This window comes from Diceros bicornis (assembly GCF_020826845.1).
Source record: "Diceros bicornis minor isolate mBicDic1 chromosome 12 unlocalized genomic scaffold, mDicBic1.mat.cur SUPER_12_unloc_1, whole genome shotgun sequence".
In the NCBI taxonomy this organism is placed as follows: Eukaryota; Metazoa; Chordata; class Mammalia; order Perissodactyla; family Rhinocerotidae; genus Diceros; species Diceros bicornis.
This window is the reverse complement of record NW_026690864.1, coordinates 482,421-500,406: the sequence shown is the minus strand read 5'-3', so window position 1 is coordinate 500,406 and position 17,986 is coordinate 482,421. Positions and strand designations below refer to the sequence as shown.

The 17,986-nt window shown below is 37.6% G+C and overlaps 1 long non-coding RNA gene across 1 annotated transcript; it reads left to right on the top strand.

Annotated features, from left to right (window-relative positions):
* Positions 1-5,693: 5,693 nt before the first annotated feature.
* On the top strand, positions 5,694-16,218 carry LOC131401609 (uncharacterized). Its single transcript, XR_009217785.1, has 5 exons — positions 5,694-5,751; positions 5,835-5,942; positions 10,054-10,098; positions 11,545-11,676; positions 16,175-16,218. It is a non-coding gene; the product is annotated as an uncharacterized LOC131401609 (long non-coding RNA).
* Positions 16,219-17,986: the final 1,768 nt, after the last annotated feature.

Genomic DNA, 17,986 nt, shown 5'->3' with positions numbered 1-17,986 from the left:
GGTAGGTGTGTGATTATTTAAAAACTTGCCAAGCTGTTTTCCAAAGTGGTTGTACGATTTTACATTGCCGCCAGCATGTGTGCAGGTTCTAGTTGCTCCACTCCCTCTCCAGCACTTAGTCTGGTTAGTCTTTTTTAGTTTTAGCTGTTCTAGTCTAGTGTTATCTCATTGTCGTTTTAATTTTCATTTGCCTGATGACAGATGGTGTTGACCATCTTTTCAGGTGCTTATTTGCGTGCTGTATATCTTCTCGAGCAAGGTGTCTATTCAGATCTTTTGCTCATTTTTAAGTTGGGTTGTTTGTCTTATTGAATTGTAGAGTTTCTTACGTGTTGATATATCTTTTGCAGGTATTTTCTCCTACTCTGTGGCTTACCTTTTTACGTCTTACCAGTGCAAAGAACAGAAGTTTTCAATTTTAATGAAGTCTGTTTTATATATTTTTTTTTATATTTCCGCTCTTTGTATTGTATTTAACAATCTTTGCCAAAGCCAAGGTCAATAAGATTCTCTCTTGTGTTTTCTTAGAGATGTTTTATAGTTTTAATTCATCCCATGGTTTCTGTTTTTAGTTTTTTAATATGATGAATTACATTGATTTTGAAATGTTAAACTCGCCTTGCATTCCTTGGGTAAATCCCACTTGGTCATGCTATATTATTTTTATATACTGTTGGATTCATTTTGCTAAAGATTTCTTCATTTACATTTTTACATTTATGTTCAAAAAGGATATTTGTCTGTAGTGTTCTTGAAATGTCTTTGTCTAGTTTTAGTTTTTGGGTAACCTTGGCCTCAGATTGAGCTGCGTGGTATATACCCTCCCCAGTTTTCTGGAAGGGTGTGTCTAGAATTGGTGTTATTTCTTGCTTAAATATTTGGTAGAATTCACCAGTGAAGCTTTCTGGGCCTGAAGTTTTGGGGGAAGCTTTTTGTCTACAAATTCAATTTCTTTAGTAGATATAGAGCCATTCAGATTGTCTGTTTCTTTTGGAATGAGCTGTTGTAATTTTTAACTTTCACAGGTTTTGTCCATTTCATCTGAGTAGTCAAATGTGTTGACAAAAGTTGTTCATAGTATTCCTTATTATCCTTTTACTATTGATAGCAAATGTGGTGATGTCACCTCTCTTATTTCTGATACTAATTTTGTCTTTTCTCTTTTGTTCCATTAATAGTCTGACTAGACTGATCTCAAAGAACTAGCTTTTGGTTTCATTGATTTTTTTCTCTGTTGTTTTTCTGTTTTCTTTTTCATCAACTTCTGCTCTTATTTGTTTCTTACGCTCACTTTGTGTTTAGCTTGCGTTTCTTGTCCTTATTTCTTAAGGTGGAAACTTAGGTCATTGCTTTGGTACATTGCATTTTCTCTAATAAAGGTGTTGAGTGCCATAAACAGCCTTCTAGATACTGTTTCAACTCTATGCCACAAATAATGACATGTTGTGTTTTCATTTTCATTCAGTAACAAATATTTCCTGATATCCTCTTTGACTTCTTCTTTGGCCCATTGCTTATTTAGAAGAGTATTATTTAATTTTCAATTATTTGGGGGATTTTCCAGACTTTTTTTCTGTTATTGATTTCTAATTTAGTTCCCCTGTCAGAGAACATGCTTTGCATAATTTGAATCTTTTAAAAGCTTATCTGATTTGTTGTATGGCCCAGGATATGGTCTTGGTAAATGTTTCATTTTGACTTTAAAAGGATCTATGTGCTGCTGTTATTGGGTGGAGTGTTCTATAAATGTTATCACGTTTGTTGATAGGATATGAAAGACTTGAACAACATTTACTGATTTTCTGTCTCCTTGTTCTGTCAATTATTGGTAGGGATGTGGAAATCTCCCATTATAATTTTTTGGATTTGTCTGTTTCTTCTTTTAGTTCCATTGTTTTTTGCTCCTTGCATTTTGAAGCTCTTTTATTAGGTACATAAATGCTTAGGATTGTTATGTCTTCTTGATGAATGGACTCCTTTATCGTTATAAAGCGGTCCTCTTTATCCCTGGTAATATTCTTTGCTCTGCAGTCTACTTTGTCCAATATTAATGTAGCCAGATCTTTTGACTAGTGCTAGCATGGTCTATTCCCATCCTTTTACTTTTAGCCTGTTTGTGTCTTTATATTTGAAGTGTTTGTTTTTGTAGACAACATACACTTGGGTCTTGCTTTTTTATAGTTTGATGATCTCTGCCCTTTTTTTTTATTGTGGCAAAATATACGCAACATAAAAATTGCCATTTTAACCTTTATAAGGTTTAGAATTCAGTGACATTAAGTACATTTACAATATTGTGAAACCATTGTGACTCTTCATTTCTGTAACTTTTTCATCATCCTAAACAGAAGCTCTATACCCATTACACAATAATTCCCCGTTCTCCCTTCTCCCCTACCTTTTGTCTTATGAATTTGCCTATTCTAGGTACCTAAGATGAGTGGAATGATATAGTATTTGGCATTTTGTGTCTGGCTTATTTCACTTAGCATGTTTTCTAGTTTCATCCATGTTTAGCATATATCAGAGTTTCATTCCTCTTTAAGGTTGACTAATATCCCATGTGTATGTGTTTATCACATTTTGTTTGGACACGGGTTATTTTTACCTTTTGACTGTTGTGAATAATGCTGCTGTGATCATTGGTGGACAAGTATCTGTATGCCACATCAATGCTTTGGGTGTATACCTGTGAGTGATTCCTGCTTTCATTTCTTTGGGTATATACCTATGAGTGGAGTTGCTACATCATATGGTAATTCCATGTTTACCTTTTTGAGGAACTGCCACACTGTTTTCACAATCTCTGCCTTGTAATTGGGGCATTTAGAACATTTACGTTGAATGTGATTATTGATATGGTTAGATTTAAATCTGTCATCTTACTGTTTGTTTTCTGTCTCATCTGTTTTTTGTTTCCCTTCTCCATTTCTTCTTCTTTTGGTTTAAGTATTTTTTATGATCTCGTTTTATCTCTTTTTTTAGCCTTTTAACTATTAATTCATTCAACCATCAATTTCTTCACTTTGTGTCCTTGGCTCATACAGTCCTCCATTCGTTAGCTTTCTGATCTTGGGAAAATGACTTAAACTCTCCTAAACTCGAAAGAACTGGAGCTTCTTGCATTACACCGCACTGCTCCCTACGATCTCTATCCTCTGGTCATTTCTGTATGAGAGCTGAAATAAGGCAGAGTGTCACCTTGTTTGACCTCAACTGGAACGTGTGTGTTGATAGACTGAAATTTTTCACTGCTCTGCTCATGTTTGCGAATGACCATGAGAATGCTGCAAATACTGATTTGGGATTCCAAAAAAATTTTAGTGAGTAGGTGAATTCACAAATATGAAACTTGTAAATAATGAAGATCAGCTATGTATGTACCACCTAGGGTGGTTGTGTGGGTTAAATCAATTAATACAAGTTAAGTTCTTCAAACAGTGCCTTAACACAGACTCATTTGATGTTTCAGAAATTTATTTGGTAAATTAGTTTTTAGTAGTTTGTATGTGCAGGTATAAGTGAGGATATTTTTATGTCTAATTTTTGGTGACATTGCATAGTGTAGAATTGTGCTCTTTTCATGTGGTGAAATCCAGGTTTCCTACCCTGCTTTTTTCCTGTCACTCCACTCGTCTACTTCATTTAGTCCTTTTTTTTTTTTTTTTTTTGCAAACAGGCAGGCATGGCTTTAAGGGCAGGAAGGATTAATAATGAACAAAAGCGATGTTGCTCCCTGACCCTACATTCTGCTTTCTTCACTATGATGTTTTTTTTTGGAGCGGGCTACTACATTTTTGAGGCAGCTTTATTGAGATGTGATTCCATACCATACAATTCCCCCATTTAAAGTTTATAATTCAGTGGGTTTTTTAAATATATTCACAGATGTGTGTAACCATCACCACAGTAAATTTTAGAATATTTTCATCACCTCAAAAAGAAGCCTGAACCCTTCAGCTACCATCCCTTTATCCCCTACCCTGTTTACCCCATCCCTAAGCAACCACTAAGCTACTTTTTGTCTGTATAGATTTCCCTATTCTGACTTTCCTATGAATAGAATCATATAGTATAGGGTTTTTTTTGGCTGGCTTCTTTCACTTAGCATTATATTTTCAAGGTACATTTATGTTGTAATATATAATACAAAATATACCATTTTAACTATTTTTAAGTGTGTAATTGAACAGCATTAAATATATTCAGGTTGCTTCATTTTTAAAATAAAGAGAAGACTATTTTTGATTAGATTTTTTACCTACTTTCTCTGTTCCCTCTCATAGAAATGTGTCTTTGAAAACTCTTTAAAGACACATTCAAAAGCATGCATGTGCTCATTCTTTCTACTCTCCACTTTTTCTAACATAGCTTGTAAGTATACGAGGCTTAAGTCTCATAGGTAATAATGTCCATGGCACATGATTTGTTTGTACAAGTAGTGTTTCAAATGGTTATTCTTAAAAGGAACTACAAATCAAATATATTAAACTTGTTGATACTTTAAACTCATTGATACTTTTAAGTTACTCCTAGTTTCTGCATATTTTGGGTTCACTTGATTATATCCAGTCTCTAAAGAGGTTTCTATCTGTTTTAAGAATATGGTACCTCTTTAAAAGACATAGTGAGTGAAAAGAGCAGGTAAGAAATATACTGTATGCTCACAGAGAAGGGTCTAGAGGCATACACATCAAAATACTGGTTGGCTATCCGTCAGAGATTGGCAAACTCCAGCCCTGTAGATTTGGCCTGTGAGCTAAGAATGGTTTTTACTTTTTTTTTTATTTTTTACTTTTAAAGGAAGATTAGCCGTGAACTAACATCTGTGCCAGTCTTCCTCTATGTTATATGTGGGTTGCCGCCACAGCACGGCTGACTAGTGGTGTAGGTCTACGCCTAGGATCCGAACCTGCGAACCCTGGCCGCTAAAGCGGAGCATGCCAAACTTAAGCACTATGCAGGGGGCCGGCCCTGGTTTTTATATTTTTAAAAGGTTGTAAAAATGAAATAAAACATGAAAGAATATGCAATTGAGACCCTGTGTGTCCCACACAGGCTAAAATATATATATTTACTATCTGGCCCTTTGCAAAAAACATTTGCCGATCCCTGGTCTAGGTATGATTGGGATTATGGGTAATTTTTATTTTTAAAATGGTTTGGTGAGTTCTTTTTTTATTTAGTACTTGTAATATTAAAATGGATCTTGCTTTAAAAAAAGCTATAATGTTCGTTTGGCTGGAAACAAATTACAGGGTTTAGAGTAGACTTGTTTAATCTTTAGTCCTTTTGTTGCAGCATGATGAACTTGCAGATAGTCTTCCTTGTGCAGAAGGAGAGTTTATCTTCCTTCGTCTTGATGTTCTTCGTGAGGTATGTAGCAATAATCATTGGAATCAGCCCTCTAAAGCAGAGTGCCATTTCATAGCTTTAATGGCAGCATTCCTTTTTGGTTGTAGTATTTGGAAAGAGAGCTCACCATGGCCAGCCTACCGCTCACATTTGATGTCGAGAGGAGCACTGATGACTGGGTCTTCATGTGCTTCTTTGTGGGAAATGACTTCCTTCCTCACCTGCCATTGTTAGAGATTCGGTATGTGTGTTTGTGTGGGTTTTTAAACTACTGTTGTAGCCTTCTTGCTTACAGTGCGTACTGGTCCTAATACATAATGTTTGTTTCCTGGTGGCACGGAAGGTGCAATTGACCGTTTGGTTAACATATACAAAAATGTGGTTCACAAAACTGGGGTGAGTTCATTCTTGAATAATTTCAAAACAGAAGTATTTGCTTTTATAAGAAGATCATTTTACATGTATTTTATCACTTACAGGGTTACCTTACAGAAAGTGGTTATGTCAATCTGCAAAGAGTACAGATGATCATGTTAGCAGTTGGTGAAGTTGAGGATAGCATTTTTAAAAAGAGAAAGGATGATGAGGTAAAGTGTTTCTATTGCAGTAGCTAAATTGCTCCTGTCTCTAATATGCTGTGATGATCCTGTGATTGTACTTTTAACCTCTTTGAATGCATTGTTATATTATTATAGTGTATCAAACGCCAATGTAATCATGAGTGGCCAGTGCTTTGATTATTTTATAAAGGCTGTGATGCTTGCTGTGTGGAACTGTGTATTGCACGCTGTGTGAATTGCACTGTAGTTTTTTTCTCTCTTCATAATCCTGATTAAGATAAAAATCCAAACACGTGTCTGATCAACGGGATGTGAAATGAGGGTTCCAAGACTGGGAGAATGCTGGGAATGAACTAGTGGATGCCATGTTTTATAGGAAATGTTGATGCTGTGGAAGTCAGGTGAAGACCTAGAAACTCTGTACTCTGGTAGTGGAGTGTAGGGGCCTCTGGGTTAGATAGCATCAGTCTAGGCAGAGGGTTGCAGCTCTGAGTAAGCAATTAAACATAAAAGAAAGAAAGAAAATAATAAAGCACTTGGAAATTGATGACATATGATGGAGTGAGTGCTTAGGTGAGAAGTCCAGTCTGGCTTGGACAGTTGGGAGTGTGGTTGGGCCGTTCATGAGACAGCAAGCAGTGGGGGTAGAGCAGGTTGGGGTGAGGACAAGGTAGAAATTGAGGTTCATTTTGGAGATACAGAGTTGGAGGTGTCACAGGACACCTGAGAGGAGAAAAGTCCGTGAAGCAGTTAGATGGATATGTGTAAAGCTCAGGGCAGAAGTCTTTTGGAAGGAGATTTGAGAACATTAGCAGAATACTTCACGTCATGAGTGTGAAGTTGAAATCCCTGGAGCTTTGTATGGAGTTCAAGTGCCTGCAACAGAAACCTTAAGAAGCATAGATGTTAAGGAGAAAGGGGAGTCAGTTCTAGAGAGGTGGGAGGAAATCCCTGAAGAGATGAGAAGCCACTGGTGCTGCCGGAGGCGTCAGAGTGAGATAGGCCCCTAATCCATGGCCAAGGGTTCAGAGGTCCTGAAGAGTTAGTGGGGTGGAGGGGCAGTAGCCTGGAGGCAGAGTAGGTTGCAGGGTGATTGTGCAAGAGTGGCAAGGGAGGCAAGCAGTGGGTAAAATGAGCAGATAGTAGCTTTTTAGAAAGAGAGTGAAGGAAATCCTTTTAGAAACTGATTTTATAAAAAGTCATATGGCTATTTTGAGCAAATAGCAACATAATAATATTGCTACATTGCTTCATTATCTCCTAACAGATTAAAACATGTCATTGCATCTGACAAGATTTTATATTTTCTTCAGCTTTGTATGCTATAGCTAGTGATCTCTTTTTTAGAACCTTGGGTACCATTTTATATACCAGTGTGAGTAGACTGTAAGTGTTCTTTTTAAAGCCTTTGGTACTTGGTAATGTTCTGTGATAGCAAGAATTTTTCACATGTAAAATTTAAATAGCATAACTGACTTTGTCTAGGATATCAAATGTCTATCAGGACAGCCATTTTTAACTAAGCCTTCAACAATTATGGTGGCTCCACCTGACCTGCTGCCATTTATGCTTAAGAAAAAACTACACATATGGTGTAGTACTTGGTGTAAAAGCCTCACGTTAGAACAGTCCTTTTATGTGGTTTTAGGTTACTCTGTACTATTAAGTATTGGTGATATTTGCCATTAGAGTGGGATGTATGGGATTTGATAGATACCAGAGTGCTTCAGATTTGAGTACTAAAGTTTCCAGCTGGCCTGGCAGAGAGGGCATTTTAAAGCTTTGGATCGTTTTTGGTATCCCTGACATCATATGATGTTTGTCAGCATAGTTGGACATCGGTGAAATTTATGAACCCTCAGAAATTCAATATAATAGTATCTAGGTATGTGTATTTTCCCAGGAAGTGTGTCTCCGGCTTTTGACAGACTTCCAAAGAAGTTCACAGCACACAAAAATTAAAGATCAGTAAAGTCCCACCAGGTGTACCTATTTTGCTTATGTGTAACTACCACCCTTAGAAATAGGTATTTAACTGACCAGCAGAATACATGGTAAAAGAGGAATACATCAATATTTATTATTAAAGTTGAGCAGTTAGGTCAGAAATATGATGCTTTTTATGTTATGAGCTTTGATGTTTGCCTTTTGTCTTGCAAATCTTCTTCATTTATTCAGCATATATTTATTAAGTGTTTACCGTGTGCCAAATAGTATTCTGAGTGTTACTGATACAACAAAAAACAAAAGAAAAAAGCAGACAAAAATTCCTGACCTCACGGAGCTGATATTCTTCCGCGAGAGATGGACAATAAACACAAAAACTAAGTAAAGTGTGTAATGTGTTAGAGAGTGATAAGTGCTGTGAAGAAAAAAGCAGATGAGGAAATATCTGGGAAGGTGGACGTGAGGGCATTGCAGTTCTAGAAAAGATGACTAGAGAAGGCCTCACTGACAGATGACTTTGAAGGATATGAGGGAGTAATCATGCAGGTGTTTGCAGGAAGAGCATTTCAGACAGAAGGAATAGCCAGTGCAAAGGCTCTAGGGCAGGAGCTTACCCAGGATGTTCAGGGAACAGCAAGGAGCCAGTGTGGCAGGCACAGAGGAAGCAAAGGGGAAGTAGTAGGGGTAGGAGAGGAGGTCAGAAAGATGGTGGAGGGCCAGATCTGGTAGGACCCTATAGGTCATTATAAGAACTTGAGCTTTCACTCTGCATCAGTGGAGGGTTTTGAGTATAAAAGTGACAAGATCTGACACATATTATAAAAGGATCACTCTAGCTGCCCTGTTGAGACTAACTGTATGGAGGCAAAGATAGAAACAGTGAGCCCAATTAGACTCTTTTGCGATAATCCAAGGGAGCCAACATGGTGGCAGTGGAGATTGATAAGAGGTAATTGGATTCTGAACATGTTTTGAAGGTAAAACTAGTGGATTTGGCTGGTGAATTAAATGCTAGGGGTGAGAGAAGGAAAGCTATTAAGAATGACTCCAAAGCATTTTGTCTGAGCAATTGAAAAATGGTCTGAGCTACTGTGATAAAGAAGACTGGGAGGCACAAAGCTAGGGGTGGGGATGCCATTTGGGGCATGTGAAGTTTGTACACCCAAGTGGAGATGTTGAGTGGGGAGAGGTCCTGACTGGGGAGTCATCAGCACGTAGATGGTGTTTAAAGCCGTGAGACTGGATGATTACTCCCATGAGAGTGAGAGGTCCAAGTACTGGGTGAAGAGGAACGCCAGTATTAAGGTGTTGGGAAGTTGAGGAGTGAGGGCATTCAGCAAGAGTGAAAGAGGAGAACCGGGTGAGTGTAGTGTCCTGGAAGCCAAGTGAAGAGCACGGATCAAGAAGGAAGAGTCACGGTCAGATACGGACTGAAAACTGTGTAATGGATCTCACAGTCTGTGGGTCATTGGTGACCTAGATAAGTTTAAAGATGGGGCAAAAGCTTGATTAAAGAAATTGGTGGTGTTGCTGTCTTAGGAGGTTTTAAGGTCGTCAGCCACCATGTATCCAGCATTCAGCCCCTCTCCTGGCACAAAGCACAAATTTCAGATCTCAATAGGGTGTTATATTGCAGGTGGCAGTACTGACTTGGAAGTGATGGAAGTGCAGCTGCTGATAGAATGACGGTCAGTACAGGACCTGCTGGCCCCTGTTTCAGTCCACAGCAGCAGCCCTGGCCACCGTAGCTGTCGTTTCAGTGCCTTGATGCTCACAGAAACTTGGGCGTGGGAGGAATGCTTTCTGGGGTAAAGGAGGCCTTTGAGTGGCCCAAAGTAAGTGGGGAGTTACTTATTTGTATCTTCTCCGTATTGGTGGGCTACTTGCTCCAGGGTAAAACAGAGGGTCTTTGTTATGACTCTTGCATTCTTTCCTGAAATGATATCAAAAAATATCTGAAAAAAATTAAGAGGCATAATTAAATTGTATCTAAACTCAATTTAGAATGATCTCTGTCTATCTAAAGTTCTGATAAGCAACATTTTGAACATATAGTCCATTGCCTAGTTTAATTAGTTACGTTTCTGGGGTCTTCCTTTAAAACTTTGTCTCCCAAATCATTCCTGGTAATGTTTAACTCTTACATTTTTGTGTAATTATTTGACAGAATATGTGGATTTTATACTTTTAGGACAGTTTTAGAAGACGACAGAAAGAAAAGAGAAAGAGAATGAAGGTGAGTTTTAATTAATTTCATCAGATTGGCAATAACATACATTTACAATTTGGGAGGAAGATAGCTTTTTATTCCTTATCCAGTAGTTTGTTAGGGACGTAATGTCTACCCAGCTGCCTCTTACCTGGAGAAAGAATGCTGGTGTCAGTTTTAAAGAAGTCCTTTCTAAGCTCTAGAGTCTGAGGGGATACACTTGATGGGCCAGAGGGGCCGGGTAGCACTTAGCTATTTGAATTTTTTCCGGTAATTGGGTATTGTTTTTGTAATAAAAATAGTTAGCTCTTTGTATCTTCTTGAAAGTTACTACACTCTGTCTATATCCTTGTCAGGTTACTCTTCCTAGAACACAACACTGGAAACTTTGTTGTTTCTCTGCTCAGAAATTACCAGTGACTCCTTAGTTCCCGCAGAATCCAGTTCTATCTTAGTCTGGCGTGCAGAGCATACTATGATCTGGTCAAGTTCTCACCCTGCTTTCCCCAGTTGTCTTCTAAATATAGCAAGTCCCTCCTGACTCAGAGCATTGCCTTTGTTTGGTCCCTCTAAATGGGTTTCTGACTTCACGGCTCCCTCCCATCTTACATTTTCCACGAGGCCTCCCTATTGCTTCTGCTTGTAATCCGGGTTGAGCAGTCCTTCCTTTTAACTCTAGTGCTTCTCGCTTGTGATATTTGTTTTCTTAGTTAATTGCATAACACTTTATACTCACTTAACTTCTTAAGTTTTTGTTTTTCTTGTCTTCCTTACTGGATTTTAAACAAATGGAATTTGGGGACTACCTTTTATTATTATATTTTATTAGAATCGAGCAATTTCAGGAACCTATAAGGGAGAAAAGTAGAGTTATTGATTGTTGCAGGTGGGTTCAAAACCACTTAGATAGGGAAGGGCATGTTTGATGTCTACCTTATGTATTATTATTTTCTTTCAGTCAGTGTCTGTTTAAAAAATATCTTTTATCAGTCAGCCATGACTGTCACCTACTGTAGCTATAATCATAGCTCTAACTAATTGGAAACAAAGAGTTAAATTCCATCAAGGTGAAGGATAAATAGAAGTTGTATTTCCTAAGTATAAATCAAACTCTTGGCTTATTTTTTTACCTTAATAGTTATCTTTATTTGCCTAAAATTGTGTCTTGAATGCGTTTTGAAATTGTAAGTGAACATAAGGGAATAACCTAATGAGATTTGAATAGCTTCTATGTATCAGAAAAGTGTATTATATGTACTTTCATAGCAGAGTTATTAAATATTACAGACTATTGTTTACAGGGTAAGTTACCATCAAATCAAACTGTAGACAACCCTGTAATGTTAACGGAAATCCATTTCGTCTTTAAAGAGATTACAGCAGGGACTCTTTTCCATTGCCTTCATTTCTTCCTGTCATCTAACTGTGTTGTGATTTAATTTTAATTTCTACATTCATTTCTGTTTATGTTAGAGAGATCAACCAGCTTTCACTCCTGGTGGAATATTAACCCCTCATGCCTTGGGTTCAAGAAATTCACCAGGTTCTCAAGTAGCCAATAATCCGAGACAAGCAGCCTATGAAATGAGGATGCAGAATAATTCTGTAAGTAACTTATTTTTATGTAGCATTGAAGAGTGGTGACTTTCAGATGCCTCTTACAGTTGTGTGTGAATTTTATCACTTAGCCTGGAGTTATTTTGTTTTATAGTTTTTCTCAATTTCTTTTGCCTTGAGATATTTTTAACTCTGTTAAATCCTTATTAATATGAAAATATCTAAATGATGTGAAAGAAAAGAACATACATGTAAATGTGGATAGCTAAGTGGCTGCAGTGTTTCTCTAATGCAGTCGGGCCACAGTGCTTCCTGCTTCCCCAAAGGTACTGGGTAGTGTTGGTGCTAGAAGCATGACAGGACATCCAAATGTCTCATAGCTAGAGCAAGAGAAGAGGGTGGTTTTGCTACCGTATTTCCCCTTTCCTCCCAGGGATCAGTTATGGGCATTTTGCAGAATAGCATTCCTCAGTTTGTTAAATACAGGTACTCCTCACTGCCTAAACTCTCACTCTCCAACTCAGATGTGGAATATATCTGAATACATATTTTAAGGTAGCTCTCATTATCCACATTTTTTTTAGAGCTCTTTTTTTTGTTGCTGGGAAAGATTTGCCCTGAGCTAACATCTGTGGCCAGTCTTCCTCTTTTTTTCCCCCTCCTCAAAGCCCTAGTACGTAGTTGTATATTCTTGTTATAAGTCCTTCTAGTTCTATGTGAGCCGCCACCTCAGCATGGCTACTGTCAGACAAGTGGTGTGGTTCTGCGTCCAGGAACCGCACCTGGGCTGCCAAAGTGGAGCGCGCCAAACTTTTTTGTGAGGGAGATCAGCCCTGAGCTAACATCTGTGCTAATCCTCCTCTTTTTGCTGAGGAAGACCGGCTCCGAGCTAACATCTATTGCCAATCCTCCTCCTCTTCTTTTTTTCCCCCAAAGCCCTGGTAGATAGTTGTATGTCATAGTTGCACATCCTTCTAGTGGCTATATGTGGGACGCGGCCTCAGCACGGCCGGACCAGCGGTGCGTCAGTGCACGCCTGGGATCTGAACCCGGGCCGCTAGTAGCGGAGCGCATGCACTTAACTGCTAAGCCACGGGGCCAGCCCTGAGCGCGCCGACCTTTAACCACTAGGCCATCAGGGCTGGCTCGGTTACTCCCTATTTATAAACTCAGGAACTGAATGGATTTGCCTCATGGTATTCCTCCTTATTTGAACGTTGTAATCCAGACTGCAGAAGCAAATCGTCTCAGCCAGCAAGGCTATGCTCTGTTCAGTAGCTTCCTGTAATGGCAGGAGACCATGAGCTCAGAGCACCCGGCAGGGCAGCAGCAGGGGTAAGGGAACAGACCGTGAACTAATGTACACAGACAAAAGGTAATCAAAGCTATTGCTTATTTCAGGCTAGTAGGCACGAGAGAAAGAGAGAGTGTTGTAGAGGGAGGAAAGATGTTATATAAGGTACAGTATCCTATGTAAACTTTTGCTATGATATATCCAAGGAAATTACGTAAGTTGGGATATTTAAATTTCATTATTCTAATAGTTATCCTATTGATGCTCAAATCCTTTATCACAAGGCAACCCTATATGTGAAATTTTTGCCATATCATGAGACTGGTTGAATTTATATTCCCATAAATTCACACTTAGAAGTTTTAGGACCTTAGATTAGGAATTTGGAAAGAGATTTTGCATCTTCTGAGAGAAGCGGCTGAGGTTTCTGTTGTGTTTTTGTTCTGTTTTTGCTTTCTTGTCTTATTCCTCACACCATTAACAGAGTGGGCTATGGAGAGTCAGTCAAAGGTTTTGCAGTGAGATGCTTGTGTAGAATGGAAAAAGCTGATGTCCATCATTTAAGATTATAGTGACTACCGTCCTCACAGAATGAACTGAGAGTGACTAGTATTGCTAAGACCACGTTGATGATAAAATGCTTTTTTCTTAATCTCAGGGAGGCAGGTAGGTTTAAACTTTGCCAGCTATGATTGCTTTGAGAAAGATTCCAATATTCAGGCTCCACAGGATTAGACTATATTGATTAATAATGTCTGCCATGGGAATAGGAATGGGGAGATTGGTGATTAGGTTGCTTATTTGATCCTGTCTTAATTCTCCTTGACACAGTTATTTCTACTGGAATCTTTGCATAGAGGAGTTTTCATCTAGAATGTGTTGAATTTAAGGAAATCATGAAGCCAAATGACCAGTTTATTTAAAGGAAGGCTTTACAGTTATGGATTTTTGCTGTGTTATTTTTTCTGAGCTGTTTGGGTGTGCTGGGCTCCAGTGCTTGACTGGTATCTACTGATGGTCAACATGGTTAGTGTTTTATTAGATAGCTTCTGTTTCCTCATAAATATGTTTTTAAATTTTGCATTCTGAAGTGTAGTTTCATTATATTTGCGACCATTCTCAGTTTAATAAACTTTGATTGCAAAAACAGCTTTTTAAAAAGAAATTTGAATGAATTGGTATGACTCTGGTATGTTTAGGAAAGAATATTTCTGAATACTTTTGTTAGTAGAGATAGAGCAGAAAAGAGCAGCAGATCTTTAGCATTAAAGAGCAAACAACTTCTTTTCTTCTTTTCTTCCCTTGAAGGTATATTATTTTTGTTGTCTAAAGATAATTTATATCTTGTTTGTGAATTTGGGAAAGATTGCTTTGCTTGCAACTTCTCTGTACTTAGATGATTGACAGGAATATCACTCTCCTAATTTAATCGAAATGGATTAGTGTTGTTTAAAAACTAATAGGGATGACTTACTGAATGGTTAACCGCCATGCACCAGGCAGGCAGCTTTGATGGTTTACATATATTGTTTCATTTACTCCTTGCTATAACCTGTAAAGAGATAGAACATTATCGTCCCTGTTTGACGTTGAGGTTGACAGAGGTTAAATAAATTGCCCAAGGCCATACAGCCGTTAAAGATTGGACTTGGTATTTCAGACTCAGATGTGTCTGACTGAAAATACCCATCTCATTTTCCAAGTACAACAGTGCCTTCCTGGATTTATTTTTATTCTTTGTGGTTTGTTTTTTTTTGTTTGTTTGTTTTTGGTGAGGAAGATTTGCCCTAAGCTAACATCTGTGCCCATCTTCCTCTATTTTGTATATAGGTGGCTGCCATCGAGTGTTTTAGGTCTGTGCCCGGGAACTGAACCCGGGCCGCTGAAGCAGAGGGCCCCAAACTTAACCACTAGGCCACAGGGCTGGCCCCTGTTTTCTTTTTTCTTTTCTTTTCTTTTTTTTGATAGTATTAGCCATACAGTATCATGAATAAAATTGATATTATATGTCTATTAAAGGAAAGTGTTGTGAGCTCTACGTGAAATATAGTTTTGCTTTGTTGTAACTTTTCTTGGCCTTTGGTGTGAACTACCTTCATGCTGAGGTTTTAGTTACAGTATCATTAAAATAGGCTCCTGAGTTCTCGATTTAAAAATAATTTACTCGAAATATCTAATATACTGTGAATAACAGAAGAAAAACTTTACCATGAAAACATTTTCTGCCACTTAGGTTTTTGGTCATTTAACATTAAAGTTGCAGAACATTTTAATTTTTGTGTGTGTGTGTGTGTGAGAAAGATTGGCTCTGAGCTAACGTCTGTTGTCAATCTTTGTCTTTTTGCTGAGGAAGTTTGGCCCTAAGCTAACATCCATGCCCATCCTCCTCTATTTTGTATGTAGGATGCCACCACAGCATGACTTGCTGAGTGATGTGTAGGTGTGCGCCCGGGATCTGAACCTGTGAACCCCGGGCCGCTGAAGCGGAGTGTGTGAACTTAACCACTATGCCACCAAGCTGCCCATAATTTTTTAGTTAAATATTAAAATACTTTAGGGTGCTACTATGTTCATTGAGTTAGGTACAAAGGGAAGATAATGGTAAATTTAAAGTGGTATTCAAGTCTTTGAAATAATAATAAAAGCTGCATTTTTCTAAGATGACTAATAGATTTTATTTGTACAATGAATTTTAAAACAACATGTATAAAATAGTTTAACAGATATCTGGCGGAGTCTCATTAAACTGTTGCTTTCTAGAATGGTTGTACTAGGTTGAACCACTTACATCTAACTTTATTCTCACCAGCATTGAGTATTTTATGTATTAATTTATATACATATATATATATTTTTCCCCTTACAGCTTTGTTAGTTAATTGGTGGAAAGTGATCACAAATTCATAACACGAGGGAACCACCAAAGAAAAAAAATGTTCAAGTCCTATAATTAAAAAAAAAAAAATCTATGAAATTAAGTTTTGCTTATTTCTTCTGAAGCAGTTTTTACCCTAATGTTCAAATTCTTTTGAGTTTAAGCGTAGGAGGCTTGGTACTATATTATTCTTTTTTGGAGAGGTGGAGTAGGCCAAGATCAGTCTTTATACTTTCTAAATATATTTACCATATCTATTTAATAGCTTTAAAGAAAATGTATTACTGTGAAGCATGGTGGTAACAGTAGTTGGATGTAACTTCTTATGTGAAATGAATAATTAAATCCTTCCTCTGTAATGTCATAATTGTCTACAGAGTCCTTCAGTATCTCCTAATACGAGTTTCACTTCTGATGGCCCGTCTCCGATAGGAGGAATTAAGCGAAAAGCAGAAGACAGTGACAGTGAACCTGAACCAGAGGATAACGTCAGGTGAAGCCATTTTTTGGTAGCACTTTGTTAGCAAATTGCTGAAATAGATGCCGTCTAATTAATGCTGTTTAGCTTAGAGCAGCAGTGCCTTCAGATGCTTGCCTGTGATCTTTTTATCCTCCAGTAATTAATGTGGAGGGTTAGGATAGTCAGTAAATTCCAGTGAGATGTGTAAGCTATAGCTGTTAAACCTAAGTATCTAGATTAGTATGCATGCTGGTTTTCGTCCTCCAAGCCACTTTTCCCTCTGAGACCAGGCACTAGATCGGCTAGACATGAAGTGTTTAGCTCTATGTGATCTGAATGTTACTGTTATGAGATTAAATTTTCAAGCTGCTTAACCCAGAAAGTTCAGTTACATTTGGTTACTTGATATAGTTTGTTTTAATCATCTCAATTGAAAAGTTTCTTCTTTAAAATGAAATATGCAAAAGGCTTTCGGTTAAGAGATAAATGTATTTTTAAAAACTTGCATATGCACAACTATATTTCATGACAGAGAAGTTTCTCATTAGCTATATACTTAAAATTTATAGTCTGAAAATTGGAGTCTTTAATTTATACAGAAGTTTGAGATCATTATATAATAAGATTAACAGCTTCTTGTGTGATTAAATCTGGATTTGAACCCTGGGCTCAAGTGCAAAGGGCCAACAACCTCAATAATTGTAACTCATTTAGAATTTTGCAAAATGATTTATTTCAAAGTTAAACAGTAGTGGTTCACAGCTCATGCTTCTTTTATAGGATGTGGATGATGTGTTTGTATTTATGATTAGAAACTTCAGAAGTGTGATGTCTGGTTCTGTATTTTCCCAACATCTTTTGATGTCAGATTCAGAGATCTGTGGTGACTTGTGATTGAGCATTTACCTGATCTGAGTTTTTATCCTCTGCTTCTGCAACTCTTGGAGTATATTTTTTTGTTTTACCATGTAGCCATCATGATCAATATCAGCTTAATAGTTAATTTGATTTTTTTAGTACTTTATTGTTTAATTTTGGTGCTGAAGATAATCAAAGTAGAATTGCTTCTATCAAGAAATGCTTGGAGTTCTTAGCATTTATTTCATTAATAGTTTCTGTAAAATAGTGATATTCAACATTATGGATAGAAGATATTTCTCCTAATTGATGTTCTGTAAATCTTTTGCGTGGGGGCAAAGTTAAAATTGGTATGGTGTAGGGGCCGGCACGGTGGCACAGCAGTTAAGTGTATGCACTCCGCTTCGGCGGCCTGGGGTTCGCAGATTCAACCGCTTGTCAACCCATGCTGTGGTGGCATCCCCTATAAAGTAAAGGAAGATGGGCATGGATGTTAGCCTAGGGCCAATCTTCCACAGCAAAAAGGGGGAGGATTGGCATTGGATGTTAGCTCAGGGCTGATTGTCCTCAAAAAAAAAAGTAAATGAAAAAAATTGATATGGTGTATTCTGAAACATGACTGCAATTAATTAGTAAGATCTGGCACATGGTAGAAAAGAGCCCTTAATGGAGAATCATCCTGATGTTCTTGATCGTTCTTGATTTTTTTTTTAGTATTCTTTGGCATCTTTAAATCTTTCAGAGATTGAGAAATGAGTACTTCAAAAAATAAAAAATACTTTGAGTGAAAATGTGGTTTTTCACATTGTATTTTCAGTGATTAATGAAAATTTAGTGAATTGATGACCTCCTTCTAAGTTTTACCAGAATG